Raw genomic sequence first — 14212 nt, forward strand, 5'->3', positions numbered from 1 at the left:
TTGGCGTTCACAAACAGCACTTATGTAAATGTCTTTCAACACCCAGATCTACATGTAATCCACGCCCAAGAAGATAACTGTGTGGGAAAGCGGAAGCAAAAGCAACTAGGAGTCTATAAATATCTTTCATAAGGAGAGAGAAGGAACAAACAAACAAAAACCTTTGGCCACACGTCAACCGTTGCTTGTCAGCATTGAGCTTGTCAGCACTGGTGAAAGCAGCAGCCCTCGTTGAAACAATGGAAGGGCAGAATAGCACCAGAAGCTACACTTTAACTGATTATTTTCTCAACACCGTGCTTTATTTCAAACGACATCCCAACCTCTTCATGTGGAAAGTCACCCATGTTCTCTAACAACCCACGGCATCCGTGCTACGGATACTCCAAGCTTAGGGGAGCAAAAGCTTGAGTCTAGATTCCTTTGCTTGCAGTTTTTAGAAGGAAGTTCTCTCAACAGTGATTTCTCTTAATATCACCAGACTGTCACAAAACCTGGGATTGGAACGGCAAATCATCGTGTGGTCTATCTTGTTCTGCAGCTGAGATGTACTGGACATTGCTGTATGCAAAAAAAGAAAGGCTTGTAACCTAAACACAGGCTTGTGGGTTTTTAAGAGACCTTAAAAATCATCTTTACTAGACATGCCGCCAGCCCAGTTCTTCCTGTGCAGGTAAAACACCTTCAGGGACAAAATTACGAGCCCCGAGAAGAGGAGAGTGGGGACGCTGTGATTCATGGTGGCAGGCTGTCAGGGATTCATGAATAACTATTCCTTTGCTCTTTTCTCGCTTTCCTTCCCTACCAGAAGTGAGGTTTTGATATTTCAGGCCTTTTCCAATTTAATAGTGACATACAGGATTCTCACATGCAGGCTCTGGTTTGTTAGACACATCAAGGAGATGAGTACAACTTGAGCCTGCTTGGATGTCATTGTCACTTCAGTTTAAAGGTAGCAAACCTATCTCACAAAGGATCAACACTGAATTATTTCAACATTTCAAAAATATAGATAAGTAATGCATTTCTAATAGCATACTTGTGGGGTACCAGATGGATCAATGAATATTCAGCAATTCTTTGCATAAAATATATAAACCTGAAGAAGAAAGAGGTGAAGTATTAAGCAGGCATGCATGTACATGTGTGTATAAGCACATAGATGCACACACACACACACCCCACACTCACAGTCACCTGTCCTTCCTTATGACAAGGGTGCTCCATTCTGACTTTACTTCCGTGCCTCAGAGGATCTCCCAAGTCATAATAGTGGAAAAGAGGGAGAAAATTGGGGTCACCAAAATCTGATAATAATAACTACAGGCTCTCTGAGCATGATGAGAACACATAGACTAGGAATTCAATATTCACATAATGATTCCTTCCATGTTCAGAGCAGCACTGATTCTTTTTTTGAAAAGCTTGTGGGTACTTCATCATTGGCTTCTCATTATAAGCTTATGGCACAAAGACTGATTTATTAGCATTATGGAAAGGGGAGACAGAAAGAAATTTCTTTCTTTAAAAATCAACAGCAAATACAATGGCCAAACCAGGATCAGAACTCTCTGTTTCAAAGCCCCTGTCATACGGTTCTTTTCTATAAACTCACACTTCCCTGAGTAGATGCCAGTTAACATAGTTGTGCAGTGTTAGGTCATTTCTATGGTCATTGTTCACAAGACTTTCATCTTCTGTTGCTGTTAAGGGACTGAAATTAATTTTACTTGGATTCAAGACTTGAGACTCCCAACTATCCTAAAAAAAGAACAGCCAGTTTGAGGCCAAACTGTTCTACATGGTGAGTTTCAGGCCAACACCCTGTCTCAAAAAAACAAAACAAAAACAAAGAAAAGAGCCAGGGCAAGAGTCTTTACTGGCCATTGATGGAGACTTCTACAACCTCCCATCCCTTTTGAGTGAAGACTTGTGTGCCTTTTCTGAGAAGTCTCTTTCAATTCACCCCAGATAGAAAAGCAATGGCATGCCAAAGAAGCCATTCCATCTTAGACCAGCTTGATGAACCGATGCATTCTGGTGTGTGTGTGTTGGGGGGGGCATCATTTTGGGAGAAAGGGTGACTCAAGTAATTGTCTTACCAAAAAAACTACACCCTAGCATGAGTGATGACTCATGAAAACTGCATCTCAGGAGTCTTGCATCTCCAGGCATCCTCTACCTTCTGTCTACTTTAACATCAAATGCAGCTGGGGCAGGATTACCTACAGCTGATCGGAGGGTGGGGCGGGGGGAGGCAAGAGGCAGTGGCTGGAGTCTCAAGTGAGGGTCTGTTAACCAAGGGATGTTAACAGCCCTCATGTGTGAGGGGCTTCTGTGGGTAAAACCACAGCTGTTCTGATTTCTGATTTTCTGATTTTTCTGCCTGGAAGACAGAGTGCCACACCAGGAACCCTGCCTAGGAAAAGGTTACTCCACACATCTAAAGGGTTAAGTGCACAGTCTTGTCTTTGCCCAAAGTCCTGGCTCCATCACCATATCAACAATAACAGAAGAGCCAAGTACCCTGACTCTGCTCATGTAATGAGAATGCACGAAGTCAGTCGCCTAGGGTGGAAAAGAATACTTGCTATGATGTCTGTATCCCAGGTACTGTTTGTATTTTTAGTTCACCTGGCTTCTATCCTTTTAGTCCAATCTCAGTTCTGCCTCGAGGTTGCCTCGGGGGTTGTATAATGGCTGCTGAAGTCTCGGTCTTCTCATCTGAAGGAAGAAAAAAGGAAGGATATAACCGCAAAAGAACTGGGGGAACCATCACTGCTTGCAGTAGCTTTGAACATCTCTAGCCTTCACCTTGTGCCTACAACTTATTTCCATCTACAGAAAAGCTGGGAAGTGTGGATTTGAGGCTGGATATGTTGTTGCTACCAGAGTGAGGATTATTTTGTTAGGAAGAGAACAGATGCTGTGAAATTAATTCTTAAGAAGACCTGGTTTCCACCAACATTCAATGTGCAAATTTAAGCAATCATTTAACTTTTAGTTCTCAGTTTATAATGATAGTGGCTCTTTCCTCCCTACTACGCTGGGGATGGGTTAAGTTATAGTTTGGATCTGAAATGTCCCTCAATGTTTATGTGTTAAAGCTAGAAGTGGAGAGATGGCTCAGTAGTTCAGAGCTCTTACTGTGGACTGAGGTTCAGCTCCTAGCATTCTTATCAGGTGCTTCACAACTGCCTGTAAAACCAATTCCAAGAGATCTCGTGCCCTCTTCTGGCCTCCTCGGGCACCTGCATGCACCTGCTGCTCATAAACTCTTTCAGGCACACATGTAAATAAAAAATATTTAGAGTTTGCTTCTGAATCCATGATGCCTTGGACGTTATGGGATCTTTAGTAGGTGGGACCCATGGAAGGTCTTAGGTCAATGAGGGTGTTCCACGGAAGGAGCCTGTGGAATGTCTATTTCTGCCTCAGTCTCCCTGTCTTTGCTTCTGTCTACCATGAGGTAAGCAACTGGTTTTACCATTTAATCTTCACTATGGCATGCTGCCTTGCCCCAGAACTAAACTATAGGTCCTGATCATGGACTAAAATGGCCAAAACCGTGAGTTCAAAGTAACCTTTTCTCTTTCTAATCCAATTATCTCAAGTATTTATTATAGTAATGGCAAACTGACTGACACAGGTTGTGGAGAGAAAGTTACTCACAAAATGTGTTCATTGCCAGTCCTACAATGTTAATATATGGCAACCCAGGAAATGAGGTATGAAGATAATCTCTGCTTATTAGAGACTGGGAAGATGCCAATAAAACACCAGCAGGATAGATACTATGTCTCTCTTCTAACACAGCAGTTAAGTGAACAACAATATATGGCTGGCAAGGCTGCAGGGAACTGGGCAGTCTCAAAAACCATCAGTGGGATAGCAGACAAGGATCTTGGGGGGAAATTAGCAACAATCCTTCTCAGAACTCACCTTACATAAAATACCTCTGAAAAGACCTGTCTGATAGGGGTTGGCATTGTATAACAGGGGTGGTAGTGGAGAAACTGGACACAACCAAAAGGAACGCTCTGCCAAACTGGTTCATCTCTGCCATAGCTCCCTACATAGTGGGTTAGAAAAAGGAAGATGCGTTGGCATGGAAGACAAGGAAAGGGAGAGCAGATATGGCAAGAATCTGCTTCATGTGAACAAGCTGCAGAATGGCATGTAGGGTAATACATGTTTGTATTTGTCTCTACTGTGTACACACACACAAACACACAAATAGAGGTTTGTCTAGACAGACAGACAGATGTATACTTGTACTTTTCCACCTAGTGTTCTGGAAATGTATGCACCGACCAAATCACAGTCCACTCTGAGCCTGGGAGAAGGGGAATGTCCAAGGACCTTTGTTTTTAGGTTTGTCTGTAATGAAGTACTCTCTTCTTGTACTATTGTTGGGAGGTAGTTAGCTGTCCCTTCTACCTACCTTGTGAACAGAGACGTGGACATTGTTAAACTTTTGATTCTTTTAAAAATTAAAGAAAATATTTAAAAATAAACTGATGAAGCAAACATACATATTAATGAGTCACCAGGTGATATTTTGATACATGCACATATTGTAGAATGGTTAAATTAGGTTAAGTATATTTTCTCTCCAATGTTTATCCTTTCTGTATGTCAAAAACACTTAAAATCCTTTAGGATGTTATTCTATAGTCAGTCTTCTATGAAGTAGCCAATAGAGCTCTTTACTCCTGTCTAACTGGAACTTACTTTCATTGGTCAGCATCTCCTCATTCCTCCCCTTTTCCTGTGCTCCCCAGACTCTGGTAACAACCATTCTATTCAGCTATCTTTTCAAAGGCATTTATATAGTCAACAGCCTTGTATCATTATGTCCTTGAGAACAGCTAGATGGTAAACCATTTCAACAGAGGTTATTGTTTATCCCATGATATAAAAATGCCTACTGTGGGAAAGAGAAGCCATGGGAAGCTCATCCATGGAGAGAAAACTCAATTAGGGATTCTAGTTGACATCTTCAACTTCTCCAGTTGGTTTCTGCTGGGTACTATGAGCATATAATTTCATAATGTCATCTTTATCTATTGCTATTTGTTCTTTTACTTGGAAACCTCACCAAGGGAACTCTGTCTAAAGGAAATTCCAGTTGACTGATTCTGTTGGGCTTCCTCATTTGATTTCTGCTAGACATTTTGAGCACCTGAACCCTGAACTGATGATGTTTTGCTATCTGCTCTATCTATCTATCTATCTATCTATCTATCTATCTATCTATCTATCTATTATCTATCTGTCTATCATCTATATAAATCAATCAATCTATTATCTATTGATCTATCTATCATCTATCTATCTCTTGTTATTTTCTTTATCTTTTTACTTAGGCTTGTTATTTACAAAACAAACCCACTTATTCAAATCAAAAGGATGGCTATCTCTTGGCTGAACAGAACACCTTGAAAGGTAGGAGAGCAGCCCACTCTAAAGAGAGGCAGATTTTTTTTCCCTGTCCAGCATTAAAACTGGTAATATGTTCTTCTAGTGAAACATTTGAACAAAGTTTGCTATGGTTGCTTTAAAAGATTGGGTTTCCTAAGCCGGGCGGTGGTGGCGCACACCTTTAATCCCAGCACTCGGGAGGCAGAGGCAGGCGGATCTCTGTGAGTTCGAGGCCAGCCTGGTCTACAAGAGCTAGTTCCAGGACAGGAACCAAAAAAAAACTACGGAGAAACCCTGTCTCGAAAAATCCAAAAGAAAAAAAAAAAAAAAAGATTGGGTTTCCTAAGCTAGCATTTTTCAGGTCTGATGTAAACATCCTGTGTATATATTACCCATTATGACTAACCTCCATATCACCCCTGTGGTACTTTGTGACCAGGTTGATCAGATTTACATTTGCAAACTTGGAAATTCATGGTTTCTATGAGTAACAAAGTTGATACCTCTGGCAAGTCTTATGTCTTCTACCAGCAACCATGAAATTAAGGCAAGGTAAAACCACAGATTCTGAAATTTATTTTATGAAAGAATATAATACAAATACTTAAAAGAATGTAAATTTTAAGTATACCATTGAATCTTCAGAAAATGGATTGAGCAAGTCAGTGAGTGTTGTTGAAATATTATTCCTTTACAATGTGTGAAGATGTGCCACTGTGATTGTTTAATAAAACGCTAAACGGCCAATGGCTAGGCAGGAGGTTTAGGTGGGACTTCTGGACAGAGAGAGCTCTGGGAAAAAGAAAGGCAGAGTTGCCAGCCAGATGTGGAATAACCAGGATGGGCATAATGGAGATGAGGTAACAACCATATGGAAGAATGTACATTAAAAAGATGGGTTAAGCCGGGCGGTGGTGGCGCACACCTTTAATCCCAGCACTCGAGAGGCAGAGGCAGGCGAATCTCCGTGAGTTCGAGGCCAGCCTGGTCTACAAGAGCTAGTCCCAGGACAGGAACCAAAACCACAGAGAAACCCTGTCTCGAAAAAACAAAAAAACAAACAAACAAAAAAAAGAGGGGTTAATTTAAGTTATAAGAGCTAGTTAGAAATGAGCCTAAGCTACGGCTGAGTTTTCATGATTAATAAATCTCCATGTTATTCCTTATGAGCTGTTGGCTCAAAAATAAAAGACCATCTACAAGTACGAAGTATTCCCTTGTGGTCTCTTCTTCAGTTTCCACCTCTAGGTTCCTGCCTTGAGTTTCTGCCTTGGCTTCACTCGATAATGGACTGTAACCTGGCAGCTCAAATAAATCCTTTCCTTCTCACACTGCTTTTGGTCATTGTGTTTTGCCACGATGACAGAAAGCAAACTGGGGCAGACTGGCGCCAGAGAGTGGGATCTTGCTGTGCTAGACCTGACCATGGTGGTTTGGAGAAGATTGTAGTTGCATTTAGCTCTTTGTGCTGGGAAAGCGATTGAGCAGAGGTATTTTGAGAGATGAGAATGTTGATGGACGGCCTGTCCTACACAGTGAGTCCAGGATAGTCAGAGCTACACAGAGAAATCCTGTGTGTGTGGGTTGGGGGTGAGGTGGGGAAGAATGTTGATGGAAATACAAATGATGGAGAGGCCAAGGCTTGTGAACCTTCAGAGGGAAGCAAAGACCCTATTAGGGCTCTTTGTGTGACAGTTTGCCTTAACAATCCGTGGAATAAGTGACACCTACTTGTACTTCACTGTGGCATTTGATGTTGACTCTCTGGGGCTAAAAACAAAGTCAGCTGTGATGATTAATTAGAGATCGGCATCACTGAGACAAAATATTCTGGGAAGTGGGTCATGTCCAGCATACTTTGGTCTAGAATGTGACTGGGACAATGAAGGAATAAAGAAAGGACAGGCCGACAGACAGACATACAGAAAAGGGATCAGGTGGGCTGCATAAGAGAAGATGGAGATTTGGGATTCGGATCCACTAGTTTGAGATGCCCATTTTCTGAACTGTTCAGCTCATCGGCATAGAGGTAACACCAGGTTTGTTCACCATCAACATGCATGTGAGGTCGGACACGTGGCTAACGGAGGCATTCCCCACAAGGTGAAGAGAACAAGGAGACAGAACTCTAGCAACACTATAGAGAAGGGCCCGCTGGACTTGCTAACCAGGGAACCCATTAGAGAGCTGACTAAATGGCATTAGGAAAGTCTTCTGGGGTTTGCAAGGGGAAAAGGAGGGGGTTGGGTGGTGGGGTGGGGGTTGTGAGGCAGGTGACAGTGGGTGAGCAGCATGGGAAATATAGATGCAGAGTGTGGACGACCCTTTGCATAATTAGAAGTCATGTTGAAAATGCCTTGGAAGAGCAAGTCTTGAACAGTGTGGAGGGGTTTCCAAGGGAAGCAAAACTCTTCAACAACTTGAGCTACTTTTGATTTGTCGATTGTCTCCAAACTCCACTTAAAATTACTGTTCTCTGGGTTTCTTTTCTTTCCACGTTTTTCTATTAAACTGGACAGAGGAGAACTCAACTCTTCATCTTCTCTTCCTCTGTAGACCCTTTGTGTTTTCTCTTCTGGGAACCATTACCAACTTTCCATCCATTCTTTTCCACTAAACATATGTTGCGGTGACCACACATTAAAAAAATTTCTGATGTGTCTGTTTTCTGACTGTAATTTTTTTTCTTTTTGAATCTGAATACAGTTTTCACCATTGATTCGATCTGAACCACTTCAATTAAAGACAGAAAAGTAAAATCCACATGAAAATTCTTGTGTGTGTGGAATGAAGCCTCATCAAATATTAAACCATACACACACACACACACATACACACACACACACACACACACACACACTGAACACCTGAGTCTCCCTTTTATCCCAATAACAAGGGCGAGAAACGCTTTGAAATCTTCCCTGAATTCCATGTAAATGACCAAGGCAGTTAGGTAGCAAGTGATCTTCAAAGTAGGCAGCATCTTTCCAATGAATGTCTGCACTGATTTCATTATTCCTCAAGGCTCACTGATGTCAGAAAGAACAAAGAGACAAGGGAAAAAAGTATCTCTTTGACTGCCCCCCTTGGTGTGTATTTCAGAATGAGGATGTGATATTGGGCCGATTCTCTAGTCATTTAGGGACTTGCTGACATTCTCTATTAGCATTGGTGAAGAATGGGAAGTTTCACATGTGTTGGTGGGTGGGATAAGGACAAGCTGAATTACGGGGTCAGATGTCGCCATGTTCTATCTGCTGTTTGTTATTTGTTCTTTATGACATTGGGGATTAAGCTGCACAAGAGCAGGTTAAAGATTCGGGGTGCAGCTCAGGGGCAGGACAAGTGCCCAGCACTCACAAGGCCCCAGATTTAACCTTCAGAAGCACAAATAAAAACCCAGAAACAAGCAGATAAGAACCACACTAAAGAATCAGAAGGAACCAATAGTTATTTTTTGTAGCCGCCTCGACGGGTTACTCTGTCTAGGGTTTGTAACCCGCCTGGCTGGCCAGTTATTCCAGGGTCACGGAGAGGCACCACCTAAAAGACACAGGCTGATGAGAGAAAGGAGGCTCTGCTTATGTTGTCAAAGCCTCCGTTTATTAGGGTCATGGTTACAGCTTATATAGCCCCTGAATAGCTTGGGGGGCTGGGGCACGGGATCTTGCCACGTGGTCCACAGGGTCTGAGAGGTTAGGATGGGTCGGGTCACGATTCCTTGGTCGGGAAGTCACAAGGTGACACACCTAGTACTCTAGATAGTTTGGAATGTGAGGCAGGTTCTGCTAACAGATAACTCTCTATTAACAGTTAATTTGGGTGTGAGATAGGGTGTGAGATAGGCTTGCTCAATAAGACTATTCTCAATACAATTGGAAAGTGAAGCCCTCTGCAAAAACTCCTCGCAGCGGTGCTTCCTGTAAATTTTGGGGGGACACGGCTCCTGACATATCCCCCTTCCTTTTATAAAAGCAGGCATCTATCAAGTGGAGGGCACCAGGTCAGAGTCTAACCCCGGTGTCAGGTCTAAATGAGAAGGGACTGGGACAAGGAGGGACCCTTCTCCCGGATTGGTCGAGCAATTTACCTCTCCTGGGAACAGAGGGGTGCCTTATGAGTCTTAGGTCGAGTGGGGGACCAGGCCTTTTTCTCCCTTACCCGTCCTCGGGTTCCCAGGACCCTGTCTTAGGTTGGGGGATGTCCTGCCATAAGTTGCCCGTCCCTGGAGCTCCTGAAATAAAGGGTATCTAGCAAGACCTAAAGTAAGCAGATCTTTGACCACAGGGCACCCTGTCTTAGGCCATGTGGAGGGCAATCCTCGTGCCTGGCACCATGCCATGTTGAGCCGGTTTTTACAACCTCTGTATGGTGTGCTGTTCAGGCGAGGGTCCACACTAACTCCCGTCATTGGGCCCCTGTATCTATCATTAATGAAAAGACTGTGAGGAGCTCCTCAAATAAAAGATATAATGATATACTTTTGGCACCAATAGCTCCATCTTCCAGACAAGAAGAAAGGGCGTTTTCCAAACCCAGTATTCACCGTTAGTCTGGCCTAAGGTATATCCTCCTTCCTAAATGCCTACTCCACAATAAGATTACGAGCGCTGCCTGCCAAAAATTAGGGCAGTGTAAAGGGATCAAAATCTAAAATTTTTAACATATGCATTAAACCCAAACATTTTACAGCATGTGTCAAACTTTTCCCAACATCTATAAGCAGTTACAAATATCATTAGGTCAATTACAGTAATACATACATTGACAGACATTTTGTTATCAAATACCACCAGTTCCAGTCTCTGAGCAACAGTCAAAACCCTGATCTTCCCCCTTCTTAAGTAAAGAGGGGTTAGTATTTTAATTAAAATGAGTTTTTGTGTCCCAAAGTTTAAAACAGTCAAATGTTTAGTCTACACCTCAGCTGCAAAGCAAACAGAATGCAGACTGCAGAAGCAGCTCAACATTTGTGCTTCAGGGCAGGTGGGCTTCCTGGGTGAGGTGAGCTGTAGTCAGCTATCTGAAGCACATCCTGGCAATTAGCTCAGGTCTCCCTGGACCCTCTAAAGGCAGCACGACGTCCTGCAGAGTGGAGTAGCAGGTTCTGTTATCTGGCACTCCTCTCCTTGGGGGCAGGGAAGACTGGATCAAGGATTTCTCTCCAATGTCTCTGGAACTCCTCTGTGGGGTGTCTGCAGCCACGACATCAGGTTTAGCTTTTATATTTTCTTTCTGTGAAAAAAGCATAAACATCTCCTCGACCCCAAATATATATAGGTCGGGTTTTTTTATAATGCATTGCAAGGGCCTTTTTTACCTTGCCTTAGTAAAGGTCAGTTTGGTGTCATCATGCTAGATCCGTTTGCATCAGGATCTGTGTGCAACTGTTATAAGTTGCTTTCAAGGAGCCTTGGTACGCTCCATATTTTCTTTTTATTAATTATTAGCCATATGTGCAGTTCTTCCTTGGAAGAGCCATTTGTAAAATTTAGCATAAAATCCTTTAAGGGATTTTTAGCTATAACATTAGCAAAATACAGGTGTGTGAATCGTAGCAATGATCATCTGGGAAAAGATTTTTGTTTTGGCCTTTGAATTGAGCAAAGGCAATTGTCCAGGAATCAATCTTAAAATTATCAATGAATCTATTGTTTAGTATAAGAAACATTGATCATAGTCAATATTTTGTTAAACCATCTCCCAGATTTTATCCTGCCCTTTTGTATCAGACAGGCTACTGTTCTAAATTAAGAATTTAATATCTTAACTGGCAAAATTGAGAAGGTTTAGCCATAAACAGCATTTTTTATAAAACTGTTGTAGAACAAGTTTTACATTTAATATACACACTTGCCATAGCTGTATTATAATTAATATACTGTACCTGTTGGTTTATATTTTACCTGTTTGAGTACCTGCTTGGCAGCTTTCTAAGCTCTCTATTGGAAACTGTTTTTTGTAAGAATTTTACCTAGCGGCTCAAGGTCTCCTATAAAAACTCAAGATCTCCTATATTATAACTAGAGCTTTAACCATTGAATATCTAAAAGCTTATAAGCTATTCTCTTAAGTTGCAAGTCTGCCCCGCAGATAGGAAAAATGAAAAAGGAAGCATTTTAACTAATGAAGTTGGCCTCATTAGACACCACCATGTAGAAGAATAAAAATAGATCCATATCCATCTCAATGTACAAACTTAAGTTTAAATGAGCCAAAGGCCTCAGCATATAAAAATTTTGTTGAACCTCACAGAGAAAAAATTTTTTGAAGTACACTTTGCCACATCTTAAACACAGCCTCAGTGGCACAAACATTTGGAGAAACCATAAATTATTTCTCCTGAATTGAGAAACTTTTGTATAATAAGACTATAGAGTGGGAAAAGATCCTTACTTATCATAGACCCAATTTAAAAATATATGAAGAACTCAGAAAATTAGTTATTAAAAAATTTAATCCAATAAAAATATTTGTTACAGACCTAAATTGAAAACTCTCAACAGACAAACCTAAAAATGACTGAGAGACAGTTTAAAAAAATGTTTAAAAATAACATCCTTTAGCCATCAGAGAAATGTAAATTAAAACTCTTGAGATTTTATTTTATCCTTGTAAAAATGACCAAGATTAAAAATTATTGCTAACAATTTATGCTTAAGAAAATGTGGGTAAAGAAAAAACTTCATTGCTGGAAGTGCATACTTGCGTTGGAAGTGTAAACTGGCAGTCACTTTTGGATCATACACAGTATTGAAAGACCTGGATAAATCCAGACTTCTCCAGCAGGAAAAAAAGAATCAAAAATCCAGGGCCAGCCTGTTCAGCGACCCTGCCCTAGGAACCAGCTGAAGACAAAGCCAGATTGCAATCCTGATAACAATCCCAAAACAGGGAGTTTTTCCCCTGTGATTATCATCACACTGCTCTAGGAACCTGGGAGTGGTCCCGAGAGGCAGGGAGCTGTCCCCCTGCGACCATCACTGGATTTTTGGAATTTTTATGACCCTCCTGGACCACAGGGCTGTGGTCTCTTTTTTAAAAATTTCCTCTACAGGTCACTAGAGGCCAAACTCTTCCCCCACGTGGGTCATGAGCCTCATCCCCAGTGTATCGGGCCCCCATACCATCTCCTTAACCAAAGCCTCGTGCGATTGCAGCAAGGACAGTCTCCTGCAAGTCACTGGGGGGGCTGTGCCCTCCCGAGACCTGAGTGAGAGTCTCCCCAGCATTGGGAGTCCCTCATTATGGCCATTTTTTAAAATTAGGCAAATATCTACCTTAAAACTTATCAACACCCCTGTTGGGCCTAAATACAAAAGTTTTTTGACCATAAAAACATGTGCTCAGCTATGTTTATAGCAGAACTACTTCATCATAGCCAAAATCTGAAAATAACCCAAGTGTATCTCTTTTACACCTAGGATAAATGAGACATCATCCTTTTAAATATCCATGAATACCATAAAATGTCTTGGAGTAACTCCAAGCAAGCAGGATAGAAGTTTTTGGGTCCTGTTACCTCTGATTGTGAAGGCAAAAATGTTTTTTTTTATTTTTAACCATTATCACCTGTTAGAGTATAACTCTGGCCCTCGATAAATTTAGTGAGAGGCCTGAGTCTCAGCAGTTTACCCTCAAGCTACACCTGGCAGCAGGAAAGGAACACAAGCTGAGACAATACAACTCCCACCCAAGAGTGGGCGTACAAATGAAAAAACTTGTATGATAAGAACTTTAACTCTTTTAAGAAAAAATTTAAGACATTAGAAAATAAAGATCTCCTATTTTCTTGGGAAAGTAGAAGAAAACATAGTAAAAATGACAATTTCACTGAAAGCAGTCTACAGATTTAGTGTAAACGTCCATTAAAAATTATAGCAACATTCCTCATAAAACTTACATACAGATTTACTATAAATGCACATTAAAATTATAGCAACATTTTTTACAGAACTCGAAAGAACAATCCTCAACTTTATAAGAAAGAAATAAAAATTCAGGATATCCTAAGCAATTTTTAAAAATCCTCTGAATGTATCACAGTCTTTGATTTCAAAACTTTTCTACAGAACCACAGTACTGAAATTAATCTACCTTAGATATAAATTTATATGCCTACAAACTAAAGATTTTTGACCAAGAAGCAAGATTTTAGAATGGAAAAGAAGCACATTTATCTCCTTTTATTGTCCTGAAGCTGTAACTTTCTGAGTCCAGACCTCCTTACAGCCAACCTGTCTGGCTGCCTCTGCTCCACATGGCAGGAGGCTAAGACACAGGCTCTCTAGCCCTAGGGGGTCTTCTGTGGAATCAGGGTGGAGCTCAGCAGCTTTCGCTTGTCTAGCTCCGTTTGCCCGTTTGTCTAAAATCCTGCCTTTTTCCATAGTGAATTGTAAGTCCCAAATCTGAGAGAAGAGGTCTGAGAGTTCATGCTGTAATGCAAGAACTTGTTTGAGACCTTCTATTTGGGCCTTAAGGGCAGCTTTGTATTGAACAATTTCTGAATCAAAGGCATGCTATCGGGAGCGGTTAGAGCATAGGGCGGTGGCTGCGGAGTCCTTTTTGGCTGACTAAGGAAGACACGGAGAACAGGGTGTATTTCTGGGCCTGTTAAAACTAACCAGAGGCATATTTTATCTATAAAACAAAAAAATGCAACTAAATCTCTTTTTTTTACTCTTACTCCTCTCACCCTGAGTGATTGTTTAAATTCCTTTATGAATTTCTCTTCCTTTGAAAGCGAATGGCCCATGTCTTATGGGACGACAGCGAACCTGCGCCTACC

Source organism: Chionomys nivalis, chromosome 9 (assembly GCF_950005125.1).
Source record: "Chionomys nivalis chromosome 9, mChiNiv1.1, whole genome shotgun sequence".
NCBI lineage: Eukaryota > Metazoa > Chordata > Mammalia > Rodentia > Cricetidae > Chionomys > Chionomys nivalis.